We start from the raw sequence: 16,586 nt of genomic DNA on the forward strand, positions 1-16,586 counted from the left end.
CCTGCTCGTGGGACTTCCTTCAGGAAGGTCTTACACCCCATGGGATCACAATTATTACTAACTCTAGAAAAGTCACCTGTAAAATGCACCAGAGTATTCAAAGACCAAAACAAAAGAAAAAGGAAGGGAAGGACCTACCAAGGGTGTAAAAGACCCAGTCTCAGGTCGATGCTCAGATCTCAGTGGTCACCCAGGAACCTGTACAAATGCAGCTTCCTGGGACGGCCCCCACCCCACAAGGTGCTGCCCCAGCAGGTCTAAGGTGGGACAGAGCTGCATGTGCGACATGCACCCACCTCCCACAGACCATTCTCCTGAAGGGAGATCTCCCACTGAAAAAATAATGGTTACTATCAAAAGACTCTTTAAATTGAAGGGGGTAGAATCAAGATTCCAGCAATTATTTTTCTTAATGGTGTGACTTTGAACAAGTCAAGTAAAAGTTCCCTGAGATTCAATTTTCTAATCTGCAAAAGGAGAAGAGCTTGCACTATCCACTTCACAGAACTGGTCAAATGAGATAGAGACTGAACATCCTTAGTGGCTCAAAATGGCTAAGCAGTATAGCTACGGTGGTGGTGATAGTGAAACATACAAGAAGCATATTCACAAGCTCCAGCATCCTTCTCTTAGTGCCATTTCAATTGGATCTGACAATGTGGCTTAGAAGTTTTTGCAATCAGTTTGTGGGAGGAGTTGGAAAAGTCTGGAGAAACAGACTAGAGTAGCCCTAGATTGCTGTCATCTGAGCTTGGTGGGAAATTCTGATCAGAGCTCAGAAGACCAGAATGCTGATACGAGTAAAGGCCAGGCTCACAAGGTTTCAGATGGGAACAAGGGATCTATTAGAAACTGTGTTGCATTTTGGTAAAAAGGAAAAAAAAGGTCCATATTTTGTCCATGTACTAAGACTCTGTGTGAGGCTGAACTTAAAGGTGGTGAATGAACTGATCCAGTAGAGGAAATTTCAAGGCAGCCCAATATTCAAGATGCAGCATGGGTACTTCTGGCTGCTTTTAGCCAAATTTATAGTGAGAATCAGGAGTAAATAGTAGAGACAAAAGATGTGAAAAATTTAGTTTTACCAGAAAGGAAGCCCTGCAAAACTGGAGCCTTGCAGAGTGTGGTTGTTGAAAAGATTAGTTGTTTTTTATTTTTTTTTAAGCCAAGTACTTTGCATGAGAACAATAGAAAAGATGGTCTAAAGTTATCTCAGGAATTGGCCAGACCCCATCCATCCCAGGCTCAAGGGTGCAAAATTGTAAGTCTTTCATTTGAAAAGTGAACTTTTGGGCCACCTGCTACAGAAGGACCACCTAATGAATTGGTTCCCTGGGACTCATAGTGCTCAGTCATGCAGGCATCTAAGGTTGCTGCAGCCATGTTCCAAGGGGGCGCAGCTACTGCTCAAGCAAGTGTCAGAGCTTGGCATTATCCACACGATGCTGGTTTTCCAGGCATATAGAATGCCAAGAGTTATGGGGTCATGAAGGCTTTCACCTAGATTTGAGAGGAAGGTCTGGGGATTCATGCAAGGTTCTCCATAGAGGGCAGGGAATATAAACTGTAAGAATGAAGCCGTAGGTGCAGTAGAGATCCAAGGAAGTTAAGAGATGTCAGGAACATGGGATGTCTACCAAGAAAAGCTGCAGGCAGCAAGAAGAGCCAATCCAAAAAAGAGGCCTTGCAGGCTGCAATGAGCAGTGCTATAGATATAGGGTCATCCAAGCCCTATGGAGCTCACTTTTCACCACAACCTGCCCTGGATGCTGGACATGGAACTACAGGATATAATGTTTGACCTGAAGGGTTCTGGTCCACAGTTCTTTTCTAGCTCCCTATTTCTCCCTTTTAGAATGAGAATGTTTAATCTGTGTCATTGTATATTGGAAGTATTTAATTTTCCTTTTGATTTTTACAGGAGCTCACAGCTAAGTTTGCCTGGAGTCTCAGAGAAGACTCTGGACTTGGACTTTTCAGCATTTCTGGAACTTTTAAGACACTGGCAACTCTTAGAGATGGAATAAATGCATTTTGCACAATGCAATGGACATGAGCCTTTTGGGGTCCAGGGGTGGAATGTCATAGTTTAGATTTAAAATGTTCTCCAAATGTCTCATGTATTCAGAGGTGGGACTTCTGGAAGGTAAATGGATCATGGGGGCACTTTACTCAGTTCATAGCTATTAGGAGATACAGCCAGGTTAGAAGAGGGTGGTTATTAGGGTATGACCTGGAAGAATATGAATACTCAAATTCATTCTTTTTCTTTTTTGAGACAAAGTCTCGCTATGTAGTTCAGGCTAGCCTTGAACTCACTATGTGGCCCAGGCTGGCCTTGAACTCACGGTGATCCTCTTGCCTCAGCTTCCAAGTGTTGGGATTACAGGCGTCCACTGCCACATCAGGCTGGAAGGGAATATTCAAGTTCCCCACTCCTTCTTTCACTCTCTCTCCTTCAAGGCTGCCAACAACTGACCAGTTTTCTTCCACCACACTTTTCTACCATGTTGTTTCTGTCTTGAAGCCAACAAACCATGGACTAATCCTCTGAAAAACACCAGTCAAAATAAGTTGGAGATCTTGGGTATTTTATCCCACCTACAAGAAGCGAATAAACACCTTGAAGCAGCAAAGAGGAAAAAACTTTTTATTCAAAGAGCCTTAGGCCAGTTCCAACTTTGCAGGTATATACTGAGAAAGTAACTGGACAAGCATCTAATATGTATTAAGATGCTCCCTGTGTGTTGTTTACAATAATGAAAAACGAAATAATCTAAAGGCCCAATAACACAGGCACAGTCAAAGGAGCCAGGGTGCATCTTCAAAATAGGAATAGTACCCAGTATCTTAAAGTGAGAATGATGTACAACTCTATTTATGAACATGAAATAATTCCCATCCACTATCAAGTAGAAAAGGGTTGTTAAGATACCCTTCTCCCACTGCCTGCCTCGCAAGCGCAAGCTCCCGAGTTCAATCCCCGGTACCAAAAAAAAAAAAAAAAAAAAAAGGAAGAAAACCTTCTCTATAAACTATAATCTCCTTAAAGCATGCAAATTCCATGTTCGAGGAAAAAAAAAGATGTGAGCACCCAGCACCCGAGGAGGCTGAGGCAGGAGGGTTATAAATTTGAGCCCAACCCGGGCAACTTAGCAAGAGTTTGTCTCAAAAACAAAGATGTGAGCAGATAGATACAGTGCACAAAGCAATTGTGGTTATCACCATCACTGGGAATTTTCTTTTTGTGTTGTACTTATCTGTATATTACAAACTTTCTACAGCAAAATTATAGTGCTGCTAGAGAAAAAAAATCAAAGGAACGCCTGGCCCTTGCCCTCTGGCCCCAGCATCCCACTGCTCCCATGTCTCTGCATACTTCAGGGACCCCAGCCAGTCCTGTAGCTCTGCTCCAGCCGCGGCCTGGCAATCTGAGGAACTGCCAAGCCCCAAACCCTTGCTCCTCCGGGATGGGGCCTCCCATTCCCAGGAGGGGCCTTATCCAACTGGCATGGGCACATTCTTCCCATGGGCATTTCCAAAAAGAGTCTCATTCAAAAGCTAAAGCGACCAAAATCTGAAACAGACCATCCATCAGGCACAGCTCGGGCTCAGCATCTCGGCAAGGGGCCCCTCAGAGCAACACCGCAGTCACTTCTACGCTGGCAAACTGCACAAAGTGCATGCCGAGTGTTACTGTATGCCACGTCCACAACCCTGCGGATATTCCCCCAAATTACAGATGAGAGGTGCTGCTATCCTTTCCCGGGTCACGGAGCCAGGAGGTGGCCTCCAGGTGGCCTTCTGTGGAACACCACGGTGAAACAGCATTTTCTCATCAGCTCCACACACGCGCTGTGCCTGGCCTTCAGCTTCTTTCCTCATCCAAGGAAGCAGACGCCTGTCACCACTCAGGATTCCTAAGTGGAGTGCTCAGAGCTAGCCCGGTGTGACTCTCCCAGCCACAAACAGAACTGTCAGTTGAGGGGTGAGCATCTCTTCGGAGCTGCATACAAGTCATGTGGGTGCTAGGAAGTTCACACCCTTAGCTCGGGTCACAGAACTATGAGCAGTGAGCCCCAAGCATCTGAACAGTCCACTGTGGACCAAAGACTGAAAGGTCCATACAACGGTGTGAGGCTGACCCCTCCCTCAGTGCTCTAACCCGCCACGAGGAGCTTACTAAATCCATGTACTGGATCCACTGCACACCAAGAGCTTTCTGTACTCTTCTCATCCTTACTGAAATCCTGGAAGGTGGGTTTTATCACCCCATTGTCCAGGTGAGGACGGGGGCTAGGAGAAGTTAAGACCCACCCACGGTCACCCAGGACTAGGGGCTGCCCTGGTAGCATCTATGGTTGTTGGTATTTGCGGGTTGTTCTTTTGGTTTTGGTCTGACAGTCACTCAATCAGACTGCATGCCCTAAGGATAGCTGCGTCTCTCAGGGCCCAATCCTGCTCCTGATCTATAAACACAAGCTTGTGCACATGCACGGGCGCACACACACGCGCGCACACACACACAGACAATACTACAAGGGAAACAATCAAAGGGGAGCCTCTGGATTCAGAGATTTGTCTCTTCCAAGGTTATCTCTACGTGTGAATTCAGTCAGCTGTGAGCTTCAGTGTCCTAACCTGCTGCACGGGGAGACCAAAGACCTACCTACTAGGGGGGACGTGAGGAACATACAAGAGTTCTGGATACCAATCTCTGAGCACAGAGCCTGGCATGCAGTAGCTATTTTTTAAAACACAGACACAAGGCCAGAAACAGAAGTGCCCACTTAGTGGGACACGTGGAACTCTTCACCTAGGAGTAGCTCCCAAGTTCTTGGAGGGCAGGGGTGGGGCGCTTGTGGCAGCAACCCCAACAGCAGCCAGTAAAGTGCGCTCTACAAATGGCTGAGGATGGCAGCGACCTTACTGCCAAAGGCTGTGCAAGGACAGAAGGAGGAGAAAGAACCTCCCTGAGCTGCGGGGGAGAGCTCCTGAGTTGGCCCCACGGAGATGGAGACAGAGCCGGGACTTCCCCTTTGGAGTTATAATGCAGCTAAAGGGAACTTTCTCAGAAAGCTTCTCCCCAGCTGAGAGCAGCAGAAGAGAAGGGTGGATGTGACAGTAAGGGGGAAGTGAGCAGCATGGCTGGAAAGGCAGTGTGAGGGAGGGCGGGTGGGCTCTGCGGCGATATGTTTGAGAGTTTGAATCCCACTGCTGACATTACCAGGCTTGAGCTTTGCCTCTTGGAGCCTTCCCTCCCTCATCAGTACAAGGAGGAAAACAAGAGCTCCCCCGCCCCAGGGAGGGGCCGTCAAATGTAAGGCTTGCTGGGCTCCTGGTACACAGTTAAGACTGCAATAAATGGTGATTACACTACAGAAGATACACTTTGTCTGAAAGTAAAAACCAACCTCCTCAGACGATTACAGAGCCAAGGAGGGATTCAGCTTAGTGAAACTAAAATAAAAATAGGAGAGCCGAGACTGTTTCCTGAGGACGACTATTTATGAGCCCAATTTTGGGCTCCAAGCGCTAATGAATTCCCCAGGGCAGCTCCGTGCGGCTCCCGGCCGGGGAAGAGGAGGCCCCCTCCCTGGACTCCTCGGAGCCCCCAGACATGCGCGGTGCTCAATCAGTGTTTAATAATCACGGCAATAATCCTAATGACGATCACGGTGAAGTGCGGTGGGAGAAAGGGGAGATGCAGGTGCAGAAGAATAACACTTAGCTATTTTGTTTCCTCAAGACAAACTTGCGCCTGAAATAGATTAATTCAATCTGCATATTAATATGGATTACTAATTAATAGGACTAAAAATGCTTTCAACATGAAAAGTGGTATGCAAATGCTTAAAAAAATAATAACATCCAGGAGTCTCAGGTAAGCAGGGAAAGGAAATAAGCTCACCTTCTTTCTGTCTCTCTTTTTTAACATTTAAAACTTATGGCTAAAGGAAATGGAGGGCATTAGGGGAATCTGCTTAATGCCCAAAAACATAAACCATGAAAGCCTGGAGTGAGGTGACTTCCCTTGAGCTCCCACGGGCCCTTCTCCCCGATCTTTCCCCGGGGAGCGTGAGGGCTGAGCTGCCTTCCAGACTCTGGGCACCTTCGCGTGCAGGCCCCTCGCTGCATCTCCGCATCCCTGTTACCCAACCTGGGGCAGACGGGCAGAGAAGCCAGCAATGCTTTGTGCAAGCAAGCCTCGTCAGAAGTGGAGATGGAGGGCAGCCCAGTGAGGCCCTTCCAAAGACTGAGAATGAAGAAGAAAAAGAAAGCTACTGCAGCAGAGGACCACAGGACCTGGGGCCAGGTGCTCGAGGTGCAATCGATCGGATATGATGTGCTGAGAATGGATGCTACTTCGTTTCCCCGGGCTCCTCTCCAAACCCGGAACCACCACTGAGGCATTCGGAAAACACTGGACACATCCTCACAGATTTAAAACACGCCCGCCCAGGCTCTTTACAACTGTCAAAGTCACCCCAACCAAAGAAGGTCTGAGAAACTCACAGCCAAAGAAGCCCCAGGTGATGTGGAGACTGACCGTGATGGGGGTCCGGGAGGCTTTGGCTGAGGCAGGAGCGAGCGCACCTCACCCCACAGAGCCGGCGAGGCCAGCACTGCAGGCCACTCACCTCTCCTGCACACAGACTCACACCGAGGCTGTGCACTGCGGCACGGTGGACAGGTTGTCCTTTTCATACACAGTGAGTGTCCTGATTTTTAAAAATTTTCAACTTAAATGGAAGTTCTCCTTTTTTCTGAAAACCCTCAACTTCCTGTACAATTTGGCAGCCGAGCACTTGATGGGAATCAAGAGATTCAGTGGGCTGTTAGAGCGGTCCTCACAGCTTGCCAGGACCAAATCCTCAGAGGAAAAACTGAGGCCCGCAGTGGGAGACGGGGTCTTACCTGTTGCCAGTTTTGAGTATTGTTGCCACACTGAACTCATGCTTCCTCATTTAGACTATCCAAAACTTTCTCTGCTACCTGGCATACAAAAACATTAGTTTGGGGCCAGGGAGGAAATCGTGACAAATCCCAGCTTGATCTTCACCAACCTCAAGGCTGTAAATCCTATTTTGTTACATATCTTTTTGCCCTAGTCCTCTAGGCCGTGACAAAGCAGAAAGTCCAGGCCCAGCCAGCTAAGGCCTGAGACCAACGACAGGCTCCGAGGGGAGTGTGGAAGGCACAGCTTGGTCCAGCTGGCGGGCCGGTTGCCTTCCTCTGTGCGGCCTCATCCATCAGCTTCTGGGGGATCTCACTTTTCAGCTTGGTGGAGGGTACATTTTCTAAATATGACCCTGTTTCTGTTATGAGAATCAAAGTGCTCTAACCACAAGATCATAAATACTCAAAAGTGACTGCTAATGGCAGTGGCACTTTCCAAATGCCAAATGGCAGCAAGAAGTGGATGCCATAAATTATATTCCAACTCCTCCATCTTCACTGAGGTGTTTTGTGGGTTTTTAGTGATAAAATCTGCTTTCAAGTGGATTTACAGGGGCTCCCTGTGAATTCAGGCAGAGCTTTTAAAAATACGTCCAACAGCTGTTAAAAAGAGCCTATGGTTTCAAGCCTGAAACAAGATTATTAAAAATATGTTGAATGCATAATGGCAAAAATATGGAAAGTGGCCGAATTGGAGATGCATGCACTTAGTGCGAAAAGTGCTATTATAAGAACAATAACAATGACAACTAAGAAGGACTGGCTCAGGCACCGGACTAAGCGTTTTACACACGTTATCTCACTGAATTCTTGTAACAGTTCCACACAGGAGATGCTAGGAGCACTGCTACTCTGCATATGAGAAAATCTAGGTTCCAAGAGGTTCTGGTTTCATTTGCCCAGCTGACACCTCTGGAGAGCAGGAGAGCAGCGCTGTGAACAGAAGGGGCCTCTGCCTCACGCTGCTGGTCTCCCGGTCCACACAGACTTAAGACGGAGCACCTCGAGGACGCCCCAGACCTCAGTGAGACGGCACTGTGCACAGACAGGTCTGCGGACCACGTCAGGCAGGAACCTGTCAACAGCACAGTGAATGGAAGGGCAAACTTTTGGAAAACGCAAGGACCCTCTTACTGTGAAGCTGTGAAGGCTGGGCCTGCATCTTTTGAGCCTCAGCTCCTTTATCAGTAAAATGACAGCAATACCTTCCGACTGGTAAGACAACTTGGTGAAATCACATATACGAAAAGCTCTTTGAAAATCCAAAGCACTGTACCAACTGTGCTACTGATGAGACTAGATAAAAAAAATTTCAAGTCAACCGCTAACATTCACTTTCTCATCCCCTTTACGAGGCTGAAATGGATGTGCAGGGACTGAGTATCTTCCCGAAGGCCACAACCCTGAGGAGTAATGGCATAGCCATGGCAGGAGCAGCAATGGTGAACCTTTTACAACTCTCAATGATAATAAGCAGCCCGCTATGGCATGCATGTTATAGGTTCTGTTCTTCCTGTCTTCAATTCTATCCCCTGGTCCTCGAACACCAGAGAGACAGACAGAGAGGGAGAGAGAGAACAGTTGGAATCTCCTGGGATAATCTTCCCCTGAGGTCCATTCCCAGAACAGCAGCTGTGAGTCTCTGCTCAGGGCTCCGGGCAGCAGGGAAAGACGGCAAAGACAGCCAGTGACCTCTGAGAGGACAGTGACCATGAGGTCTCAGCGCAGGCCCCAGCAGCGCTGCCCTAGGCATGGCGCCTGCAGCTGCTGCGGCCCAGTGACTCTCGGGGTGAAATGAAACTGCAGGCTCGTTGGGGACAAGGGGACCCCCACTGGCCGTGTATTTCATTCACCTGCGATGGCAACAGGACAATCTGCTCAACTCCGAAGGGACTGCAGCCCAGCACCACTGGCAGCAGTCTAAGGAAGTATCTCTAATTCCTTGTCCTTCCCCAAATTTCCTTCCTTTAGGGACTGTCCTACTTTCTCACAAAATTCTACGCACCAGACCGTTTCCCTCAGGCCCTCTTTCCTCTATTTTCTGACTTTTCAGTGAAACCACAGAAAGGAAAGTTTCAGTGTCCTAGAATCTCCGAGTTCAGAGGATCTCAGATGCTAATCCAGCTTCTCCCCATTTGCCACTTAGACGTCCTCCAGTGCTAATGCATTTCTGCTGAAGGGTCCAGCTCCACCCCGAATGTCTCCAAGGGTGGGGAACTCACTACCTAGAGCGGCAGCTTGTACCCTGTTCTACTGTTAGACAATGTAGTGAGCAGTTCAGAGTATGGACCCTGATCCAGACTGACTACATATATTGGGGCCCAGTACGAAATGAAAAGGCAGGGTCCCTCATTTCACAGTTACTAAGGACTTCCAGAGCTGGGTGTGGTGGTGCACACTGTAATCCCAGCACTCAGGAGGCTGAAGCAGGAGGATTGTGAGTTTAAGGCCGGCTTGGCCTACAGAAGGAGTTCAAGACCAGCCTGGATTACAGTGTCTCAGAAAAAAAATAAAACTTCAGAAGGCAACAGGAGAGCATTAACCCAGGCACAGGGCCCAGCGCCCTGATTCTGACGCCACACTCGGTACATTTCGGCCCCACTTACTGACCAGCACTGGTTACCTCACTGTTCCCACATACAGGCTGGAGGCAATACTATTTCATGAACTTGTTTCTGAGGATCAAGGACATTCACTATGTAACATGCTCAGCACAATGCTGGGTACACAGGAAACACTACCATGTTTGTGCCTAAGTTATATACTAGCGACAGAGAAGCGCATGCTTGACAATGTCCATGCCAGCCCTCCGGATTTCTGCAGGCAGCTCTTACAGCATCGCCAGGCTTCTCTTCACCTGGAGCTAAGCGGCGGTTCCTGCCACTGCTGACAGGCACCAGGGATGCAGGCAGCAAAAATCACGGCACTGTGGCTGGATCAGGCTTTGTGGGAACCGCTGTTCATGCCCTGGGCCCTGGGGGTAGGGAAAGGCTCTTCACAGATACCCAGAATGAAGGTGTGTGCAGTGTATCTGTGAATGCTGACAGATGTGCTCCCAACTCAACTCCCCACCAGAGAAGAGGGGAAGTCACGGTGGAGAGAGATGATGATCAACCTCTGGAGAAATCACTCTTTTAGCAGTGTTAAGAGAACATATAAGCACAGAACATACTAGGAGGGCCCCTACCACCCTCTTGGGAGGGCAGGAATCTCAGCCTCACAGTCAGTGTGGCACTGGTCACCACCTTAGCTCAGGACGTCTGATCGAATCATGAGAAGAGTAAACCCAGCACGAAGGAAGGCGGAAGAAAGAGGGTTGAAAGTTCAAACCAAACCTGGGCAACTTAGCAAGAGCCTGTCTCAAAACAAAAAAGGGCCAGGGATGTAGCTCAGTACAGAGGCCCTGGGTTCAATCCCCAGTAATGAAAAAAAAAAATGAAAAAGCCGTAAACTGCACAAGAAGCTAGTCACCACAAGTCTTGTGTGGTCTAAGCCTTGAGCGCCTTCTGACTTGCTTACTGCTCTCCACTGTCCCCTGCTAGGCTTCCTGGCCTCACAGACGGCTGCCCTGCTGGCACCCTGTCCCCTATGGCCCATCTCCACACAGCAGCTGCAGCAGCACCCGCCCCACCCTGCCCCCCGAAGAATGCAAACCTGACCATGGCCTCTGCTGCTTAAAACCCTCAATGGCTTCCCAAGGACATAAGGATACTATCATTGAAGCTCTCACCCTGAGCCATGACATCCTCAAGGCCCTCAGCCCTCTCCGGCCCCCACCTCGAGGCTCAGCCCCTCAGGGCCGAGCCAATCAGACAAGCCCAACCTCTGCATGACGCTCTGCCCAGAACCTGCTCCTCATCCCACGCCCCAACCTGGCTCACTCACCTTTCAGATATTTGCTCAAATACCACTTCTCCCAGGAAGCTTTCCCTGCCCGCTCAGAGCAAATATCAAACAAAACCCTGGGTTTAGTACCTGCCATAGCTCCTATCCCTTGCATCCTCTGCCTGTCCCACCTAGGCACTTCTATAGCTTCCTTGGTAATGGTTGGCCCCCCAGCTGGGCTGCCTGTGCCACCAGGCAGCGCCATGTCTACCCTGCTCCTTGGAGCACGGCCTGAGCATGAAAAGCACTCCACAAGTGCATGTTACTGAATGTCTCACAATATCAAAGGCAGGGAGGGCCGGGGTGCAAGGACCACTGGGCTGGCACTCTGAGGAGCCACAGTCTCACCCTAGGGTCATGGCCAATCTGCTGGGTGACCCGACGAGGCCTCAGTTTCAGAAGTCAGAGCCCGGGCCCAGGACACAGTTGCTAGCACAAAGCCCCTTCTCCTGCAGAGCCAGCACAATGAGACTGTGTCTTTTTTGCTGATCTTCCTGTACACAGAAATCTTGCAGGAGCAGCCTGAGTTCAGAGCCCTTCATTCATTATTCATTTATTTCCTTGTAATACCATTTCTGCTGCATCTGAAGGACAAGCCCTAGAACAGCCTTCCCACCGAAAGCTAACACTGCTTCAACCCAACCACGGGAACCTTGTCTGAGAGCATCCAGTTACCGACAGCCAAACAAGCCTGGCATGCAAAGCACTGGAATCAAGACGTTTTTCTCATTAAAAATGCCCCTTACACATTCCAAGCATTTTCATATTTATAATTTCCTTCAAGTGTTTTTATTTTCCTAACAATCCCCGGTAGGACAAAGCTCGGGGATAATGATCTTCAAATTTTCGAAGAGGACACTGAAGCTTGGAAAGGCTGAGTTAACTTGTCCAAGGTCAGGGAGCTCCTCAGTGGCCGAGTGGGCATGCACCGAGGGGACCTAACCCCATAATCACTCCACACTGTTCTCCCTTCTCCACCAAAGATGCGTTATTTATTTACGCGTGCATGCACACGCTAGGCCAGCGCTCTGCCACTGACCCACATCCCAAGCCCCTAAAGGTATTTTGAAGAATGGTTTTAATATCCAGAACAGACCTGTAAATTAACTTTATCGCCCAAGACAACTGAATCTGAAAAATAGGAAGGAAGAAATAGATAAAAAGAACGTGAAGCTGCTCTGTACCTTCTGCAGACAATCAGACGTCTACTCCACGTTGCTGGGCCCCAGGCACATTGCACCCCTTTCTAGTCTCTGGCAAGCCGCTCCTTGCAGCCTCAGGGGCCCTGTACTCGTCATTCCTCCTGCCTGGACACTGCTCCTGGCTTCTTCCAGGCTTCATTCGGGTCACAACCTGATCATCATATACACTGTTGGGGCTCAGAAAGCGATGCCTCAAGTTTGGCACTTTGAACGATGGGAGGCTGGAGAGCCTCAGAAGCTGCCTCAGGACCAAGGCCTCTCTAACCTGCCCTGGTCCCCCCACCCTGCAACACGAGGAGGGCTGTGCCTGAGGCCCTTACCTGGCTGAAGAAAATTCTTCCCAAAGAAATCCAGTTGGCTCTGGTGCCTTCGCCCCACCTCGTTGTCTACGAAAAGTGAACCACTGCACACTCAGAGCTGTCACTGCTCCCAGACCGATTTTCATCTCTTCTGAGGACAGCCTGGATTACCTAAGGCTGGCAGAGCCTTCCTTCCTCCCTAAAATAAGATGGTCTTTGTTCCCAGTGCACGGTGAAGACCTCACTGTCCCAGAACCTGTCGCTGCCTCCCTGGGCCAAGGACCTCTGTCTCATGCTATTGTGTTCCTGGACCCGTTTGTTTCCTCTAAAAATGGGTGAGCGCCCACCCCCTTAAATCGCCCACCCCCACCTCCCTCTCCCCTGTGAGTCTACATGTACAGGCCCCTTTTCTCCCATTAAGTCACTGTCTGTGTGTTTCAGCAGACTTGAGCCTTCAGAAAGGGAGGAAGGATGCCCTCCAACCCTACACTGTCTCCAGAGCCCTCTGGGCTCTCTCACATGGGTGTGCTTCTTTCCTTCACTGCACTCACAACCCCTGTCATTTTTATTTGTTTGCTTCTGCACGGCCCAGTTCACCCACTGGAATGCAAGGTTCCGGTGGTGGGTACGGGGTTCTCACCATTACCGGAACTGTGCCTGCACACAGCAGGGAGGAGCACTAGGTGTATCGAGCAAGCCAGTCAGTTTATTTGCATTCAACCACTGTCCAAGCCCACAGTATCTAATTTACATTAGCGAAGTTATGTACAATGGCCAAAGGACCTTTCAATAATCAAATAAAAGCAAGACAGATAACAGCCTTCTATTTCCACTAAGGAGCAAAACAAAAACAAGAGACTCAGAGAGGTTAAGTGGCTTATCTAGAGTCACGCAGTGCTGAGAGGTAGGTTTTGAATTCACCCTTTTTAACTCACTTTCTATAACAAAATCTGCTTAAAATATTTTTCCTTCAGTTTCTTCCCACTGCCTTAAAGATTCTCACAGGCCACTGTGCTGTCTAGAGCTCCTGCCTCTCCCTCCCAGCAGGCAGAATCACCTACACCTGCAGCATCTCTCTGAATTGACACGCAGCAAGGGAACTGAAAGTTCACAGGTTCCTGGGGTGAAGCGAATCCACAGCCAGATGATGCACCCAGGATCCTGTGCAGAAAAGCTGATGGATACACAGACCTGGGTTTCTAGAGCTCTCGGCAAAGGCAAGCAGCATGCGAGCTTCGGAGGCCTCCCTGGATCCAGAGTCAACAGCGGAGCCCACTGGCAACGAGGCTCCTGCCACCTGTGAGGCGGAAACACACACAGCTCCAGGCAATGGTCCCAAACACGATCCCACAGAGGCAGCCCCACTCTCTCCAGGAGAACAGGCTCACTCTCATCTGACACATTCACGCGCACAGTACGGCAGAAACTCATCAAAATCCAAACTCTGCAGCTAATAAGAAGACAAGGAAAGAATCCCCTGCTCTCCCCACAGCCCACACATCAGAAGAGCCGAGGCTGTTCGATTTCAAAGTCACCTTTGAAACGCGGCTGCAGCTCTGACTCCCAAATTCAGTGACATGAAAAGGTGTTCCTCCAAAAGGGGTTTAGGAGAGAGCACCATTGGCTTTGTGGTCCATTCAGTAACTAGTCAAGCCGGCCAGAAGTCAGTCAGCCCACCTGCCGCTCTTCCCGCCACTTCATAAGCTAAGGACAGAGCGCTCCAAGTTGGAAACGTCCCTCCGCATCAGCAAATGCCAGCTTTTCTAAAACTCCTTACTTTCTTATTTTCTCTTTCATTTTGCTTTGGGCCAGTGAAAATCTCGACAACTGGAAGGAGTCTGAGGCCAGAAGCTGGAATCCCACCAGCAGCCCCTCCCCTCCTCTAACCAGAGGCCAGGCAGCCTCGGCTCACAGAGCCAATTAGCAGCAGGCTCTAGAAGCTGCAGGCGCTGCCTGCCTGAGTGTCCCAGGCCATGTCCTAAAACATGCACAAAAGGTTCGTCAGATGAGCTAGACCTCTTGTATCCATCAAATGCTGCCCCTTTTCCTCCTGGGCTAGGCCAGACCCCAGGACTGCTCTGCTCTCCGGAGACAGTAAGAAGTGCAATGTGGATCAGGTCCAGTCACTTAGCCACAAGGTGCGAGCAGCAGCATAGAGGAAGCTCAGAGGAGGAAAGGCTGGCGGAGGGCACATCTAGCTACCCCTGCCCTGCCTCCCCAGAGGCTCAGCGAGGGCTCAGGAATCTGGGCAGCCCCATGCAAAAGAGGTTTACAGGCCGGAGTAGAAAACCGAGACCCACTTGCCTGTTATGTCTCAGCAAGTGGAGGGTGCAGATCTGGGGCCCCGGAAGTCCGGCTGTGCACCAAGGGGCAGGCTTCTCTCACTGGTGCCCTGCGCTACGGGCCCTCAAGTCATCCATTTGTGTCCACTGAGGGCATCTGTGGGCTTTCCCTCACCTCCATGGCCCCTAACTAATAAACTCCAAGAATGGGGAGAACGACAGTTTTATTTTAACCAAGTTGTCCTCAAACAACTGGGTAAACTCCTGGGCTCCGAGAAGCCCTTGACAGTGAAGTGAACTCAAGGGACACCTGAGATCAGGCAGGGACTGCAGCTCAAGGTCCCATCTGGGGCTGCTTCTGAGACACTGGAACATGGGCTTAGTATTTAGGCCCCAGGCAGTTCACCGGTGGTGAGGTTACACCCTTAACAAAGATGAGGAACTGGCTGTTTGAGTTTGGAAATTCCAGTGATACCAACACTGCCTCCCTCCACTGGACTGAGGGCTCCTTGAGGGTGGTATTAATGCTTCGTTCTGACCACCAACTGTACCCTCCAATTGTGCCTGGCATGGGGACTGACACAGAGTGCGGGCCCCAAGGGTGGCTGCTAAATTTAGCTCTGTTATCACCCAATTCTGTCTCCAGTGTATGGGGACAGATGCTGCCATTCTGCATCCACAAGTTCATTCATCCATTTATTTGGTTATAGAACACTCTTTATATACCAGGCACTGTGCCAGAAAATAGAGACAGCAGGGAGAGTAACATGGTCCCAGCCCTCATCACATGGAACTCACATTCTTAGCAGAAGAGACAGGTTTTAAATCCAATAGCCATGCAAATAATCACACTGTTTTAGCTGTGATAAATACTCTAAAGGAGAGGCAGAGAATAGTTTGAGACTACACAGTAAGGAGTTGATTCTCGATGTGGCACATTGGGGGAAACTTAATTACACTCAGAAGCTTACCTGGACTGGCACAGATGCTTTAGGGAAAGGGAAAAATGTAAAGCACGGGGCTCACCCACTGCTCACACAGGTGGTCTGGGCCACGGTGCACGGAACACCAACGCAGGAAGGTAAGCACCTTCCGGCTGCTCTCCCATGCTCACCCAGGGAAATGGAAACAAACCAGTAAGAGTACAAATAGTCCTGGGATGGCAGAGAAGAAACAATTTCTAGCTACAACAACACAAAAGCCTGAGAGCCAGCTTCCATTTCCCTGGCAGACTGGATACCTTGACCAAACCACGGGCAGAAGACAACCAAGAAAGCAGAATGAAAAGCAAGAACAAAACCAAAATAGCATATTTGCAAATGCATAGGCAAACTTGCAAGGAAAGAAGAAATAATCAGAAAGCAAAAACCAAATGAAACTAGGAAACTGGAGGCAGTATTGGGAGAAACAAAATCAGTTTTTGCTTTGAGGGCTTTTGCTAAGCCAAGTCAACAAGAGTGCTGACTGCTATGACCTCTTAGAATGCAGGCCACAGAGGACAGAGACCAGAGCGCAGATGAGGTGGGCACTCGACACAAGTCCCCTCCAGACCCCTATCCATAGACAGTGTACTCCCTACCCCCAGATGTAAGAATGGACAGAAATAAACCCACCTGACCAGCTCACATTCTGACAATGACTAAATGGGTAGGAGAGAATCTCTCCTGAGAATGTTTCTATAATCTGACTCTCATATAGGTTTTTGGTCCACGGTCAGATAATCTGGGAAGTCTGAAACACTTCAAACTGAAAACAAGGAGATTGTACTAGGCAGGGGAAGAAGAAATGGTAGTATCTCTGGGAGGAACCTACCTTCGGCCAACCCCCAGATCACTCTCACAGAAAAGGTCTAAAAATAGAAGTTCACAGTAGAGTGAAAGAGAAAAAGAAAAGAAGAGGTGGCAAGCCAGGCACTGTGGTATGCATAGCTGGGAGGCTGAGGCAGGAGAATCACTTGA

At 49.3% G+C, this 16,586-nt stretch overlaps 1 protein-coding gene across 6 annotated transcripts in view; it reads right to left on the reverse strand.

Moving 5' to 3' along the window:
- Galnt10 (polypeptide N-acetylgalactosaminyltransferase 10) overlaps window positions 1-16,586 on the reverse strand; it is a 325,204-nt gene that overhangs the window by 161,694 nt on the left and 146,924 nt on the right. The window contains exon 2 of one of the 6 annotated variants that reach the window (XM_087194547.1): window positions 13,538-13,643. The exons of the other annotated variants lie outside the window; for them this stretch is intronic. The gene's annotated coding sequence lies outside the window, so the exon portion shown is untranslated. The remainder of the gene's footprint in view (window positions 1-13,537; window positions 13,644-16,586) is intronic. 6 annotated transcript variants of the gene reach the window in all.

The sequence above is a fragment of the Heterocephalus glaber genome, unplaced genomic scaffold (genome assembly GCF_053883595.1).
Source record: "Heterocephalus glaber isolate CG9 unplaced genomic scaffold, H.glaber_assembly_v1.0 deba00001606, whole genome shotgun sequence".
Lineage (NCBI taxonomy): Eukaryota > Metazoa > Chordata > Mammalia > Rodentia > Bathyergidae > Heterocephalus > Heterocephalus glaber.